Source organism: Hemiscyllium ocellatum, chromosome 11 (genome assembly GCF_020745735.1).
Source record: "Hemiscyllium ocellatum isolate sHemOce1 chromosome 11, sHemOce1.pat.X.cur, whole genome shotgun sequence".
Classification (NCBI taxonomy): Eukaryota; Metazoa; Chordata; class Chondrichthyes; order Orectolobiformes; family Hemiscylliidae; genus Hemiscyllium; species Hemiscyllium ocellatum.
In genome coordinates this window covers 80415216-80419156 of record NC_083411.1, presented here as the reverse complement: position 1 = coordinate 80419156, position 3941 = coordinate 80415216, and the positions used below count along the sequence as shown (strand labels likewise).

Below are 3941 nucleotides of genomic sequence, written 5' to 3'. Positions count from 1 at the left end.
ATTTTCTTGTTTTATGTTTTCTGACTTTATTTTCTTTTTAAGTCTTTACTTATGTAACATTTCATTTCCATAAACATCTACACAATTATAAAATAAGTCTACCTACAAACAAGATCTTTATTAGATAGAAACTGCAGTAAATAAGATTAAGCATTAATGTTAACAAGGTACAACTGTTAGACATATTCCTTGGTGGCATTTTCTGGCTTGCTCATTTACTTCTCTCGTATCTTTTTCCACATAACTTTCTTCATTTCTTTCATTTGTTTTAATGTTATCTGTTGCAAGAACCATTAGGCATTCTTCTACCAGAAAAGCTTGTGTTTCTGAGATGAGGGTATTTGTTTTTGTCAGAAAAAAAATGAATTCTGGCCAAGCTTTCATACATCTGGTCACATTTCTCTGGATCTGCAATCTGGGAGCTCTCCCCTTCTTGGAAACATTGTGCTACTCTCTGTAGGATGGAAGCACTGAGGTCTTGACCTTTCTTGGTCTGATCAAGAGGGCACTTCTCACAGAGTTTCAGGAAGTGGCAGTACTGCATTGTAGCCATTCTGAGGTCCCTTGGGCCAGTGTTTAGCCTTTACTGGGTCCACTGGCATCACTCCTTCAAGAATAAACAAAACTTTTCCGACTTTATATTCTGTGATTTGGTCTACTTGCAGTTTTTAAAATTGGTGCCGGAGAGTGGCAGCAATGAAGACCATTTTTTTATTGCATTAGTAAAAAGAAATGTGGCAATAGATCAAATCAAATGTCCAATTATTAGACACTTGATAAATGTTTTCAGTATTTTCTCAATAACAGTTATTGTTCTAGCTCCTCTGTTGAATAGGAGTGATATATTTCTGATGTATCAACTGGCTAACACCATTCCATAAGGAATGGAGATTTCGTAAGACAATAAACAATGTAACCACTCAGTTGACATTTATTTTGAAACCTGAGCTCAGTTTGTGATGGCTGCTTGTGATGCAGAGTGGCACTGACAGCATGGGTTCAATTCCCTCAGTGGCTGAGGTTACAATAAAGGACTGTCTTTCTCAATCGCTCTTGCCTCACCTGAGATATGCTTAAACAATCACACAACACCAGGTTATAGTCCATCAAGTTTATTTGGAAGTGCTAGCTTTCAAAGCACTGCTCCTTCATTAGGTAGCTGGACAGCTACCTGATGAAGGAACAGCTGACTGAAAGCTAGTACTTCCAACTAAACCTGTTGGATTTTAACTTGGTGTTGTGTGAAATTTAACTTTGTCCATCACAGTCCAACACTCCTCCATACCTGAGGCATGGTAACCACCAGTCATCTCTTTTTCAATGTCCAATGAGAAGCCCAATGGCCATCTGGGACAATGTGATTGTAGTTGGGAGAATTAGTTTTATGCCCTGAAGGTTGCTGTTGAACTTCCACTTTGCTGACACAAGACAGAAAATAATGTCATAAGGTTATAACTTTAAAGGGGGAAAGGGGGAGGGGGAGGGGGGAGAGAGAGAGAGATAATGAGTGATTGAAAGAGAGAGAGGGAGAGAGAAAAAACTTGTAAAATCATGTCACAGAAATGATATAATTGCCTTGAGCTAATACATAAAATAGTTAGGAAGACAGGGTTCATCACCCACTTACTGAACACTGCAGCTGTAAAATAAGTGGAAGGGAGCTTGACATTAGTCATCATCGGGAAATGTTAACCGTTTCTTTTTACTGATGCTGGCTGACCTCTGAATTTTTCCACCTTTGTTTTGTTTTTCTTTCAGATTTCCAGCATCCACATTATTTCACCTTTAGTCTGACATATAGTTGCAGTGTTCATTCTTTTTCTGTTAACTGTCAGTATGATGTCCTCTAATAAATCTGTGAAGTTAACAATCACACAACACCAGTTTATAGTCCAACAGGTTTATTTGGAAGCATGAGCTTTCAGAGCGCTGCTCCTTCATCAGACAACCACCTGATGAAGGAGCATTACTTCAAAAGCTAGTGCTTCCAAATAAACCTGTTGGACTATAACTTGGTATTGTGTGATTTTGAACTTTGTACACTCCAGTCCAATATCGGCATCTCCAAGTCATCTCTGATATATCTATAACTGTGTACTAGTGGTTTGACACTACATCTTGAAATTTAATTCCTGGCACCTAATAGGTTCAGCTTGGCTTTCTAGTTTTCCTTTAACAGAAACTGTTATCACCATTACTTAAAGGTAAAATTATTCTTCCTTTTGTTCTGTCCTGATTCACTGTCTTTGATTTTGCTTTGAAATATTTGAACACTGAATAATTGTTGAATATTAAAGATTTGCATGAACAATGCTGCATATAATTTCCTTCACCATTCTAATATCATGTATACATAACATGTCAAAACATGGAGAATAATCATTCATTCTCGAGTTTAAAAATGTCTATGTTTCTAAATTCTTGCATCAAATGACAAAAAAAAAGGCTGAGCAGCAATATTTAGACTTCCATTTTCTATTCCATATTTGGTGACTGAGTCTTTTAATACTTTGCATGTGATTATTAATGTCAGTTAGAAATTCTATTTCTTTGTAACCTGAGCTTTGCTGTGCATTAATCCCATGTCATGCATGAGATGAAAGTGCCTAATACCAGTTCTGGATTTAAAAAAAGGAAACATTGGCACTGCCCAATTAGATGGATACAATAAATATTCACAAAAAAGTGACATGAATAACAAGGAATAATGGAAAATAATAATTAAAACGTGACATGCAGAATATTGCATGACTTGTGTGTCCTTCCTGTAATAGATAGATTAGAACTGCATGGGAAGTTTTTCTAGTGAATTAACATTCTGCTCCTGCATAAGTTAAAAAAAAGTCATCTAATTTAAATGGTGGCATGTTTTTGAGTAAGATCACTTAAAATAGGCTGAACCAGAAAAGAAAAGCAACTGGGAATTGAAAGCACTGTTTCAGATTTTTAAAATTCAGCCCAAGGCTAACTATCACATTACTTTATATTGTATTCAGTGATCTAATAGTTAGCACATGATTATTTTCCTCTTACTCTTGGTAGGAGTTCATTTTCCAAGATTGTTTATTTATAATTCACTTAGTCTTAAATTTATCTGGATGATTGTTTTACTGCAGACAAGCTTTTAAAAGACGTTGTTCCATCAGCTCACACCCCATTATCTGTCACCACGATTACTTTTTTGAAATCACTGCAATAACTTTCATGTGATATTGCCTTTGTCAAGTTGAATTTTAGCATGAGAAATTGCAGAAAAGATGTTTGAGCATTAAGATGCTTTAAAACAAGGCCAGCTCATTTCAATAAATCTTCAATCTGTAGCAATGCTGTGCCAGGGATGTTGATGGAAAAAGTAAATGGGACACTTGCCTTTACTGGCTGACACATAGAATGTAAGAGCAGAGAGGATATGCTGGAAATGTATGAAACATCGTTTAGGCAGCGGCTAGAGTGCTGTGTGCAGTTCTGGTCAGCAAACAAAAGGAAAGAAGTGAATTCACTGGAGACAGACATACAGGGAAGGATTCTGGATTAGTGGTGCCGAAAGAGCACAGCAGTTCAGGCAGCATCTGAGGAGCAGTAAAATCGACGTTTTGGGCAAAAACCCTTCATCAGGAATAAAGGCAGAGAGCCTGGGTGGGGGGGACAGTGGAGTGGGTAGCTGTAAAAGAAGATAGGCAGGTAAGATAGGTCATGGGGACAGTGCTGAGCAGAGGAAGAGGTGGGGAGTGGTCTGGTGTAATTATAGAAGATCTACGTAGCCAACAAAGAGACAGGCATAGCTGGGGCCCATACGTGTGCCCATGGCTATCCTTTTGGTCTGGAGGAAGTGGGAGGATTCGAAGGAGAAATTGTTAAGGGTGAGGACCAGTTCGGCCAAACGAATGAGAATGTCGGTGGAAGGGTACTGTTGGGGACGTCGGGAGAGGAAGAAACAGAGG

The 3941-nt window shown here is 38.1% G+C and overlaps 1 pseudogene; it reads right to left on the bottom strand.

Moving 5' to 3' along the window:
* Positions 1-215: 215 nt before the first annotated feature.
* On the bottom strand, positions 216-553 carry LOC132820222 (ubiquinol-cytochrome-c reductase complex assembly factor 2-like; annotated as a pseudogene).
* Positions 554-3941: the final 3388 nt, after the last annotated feature.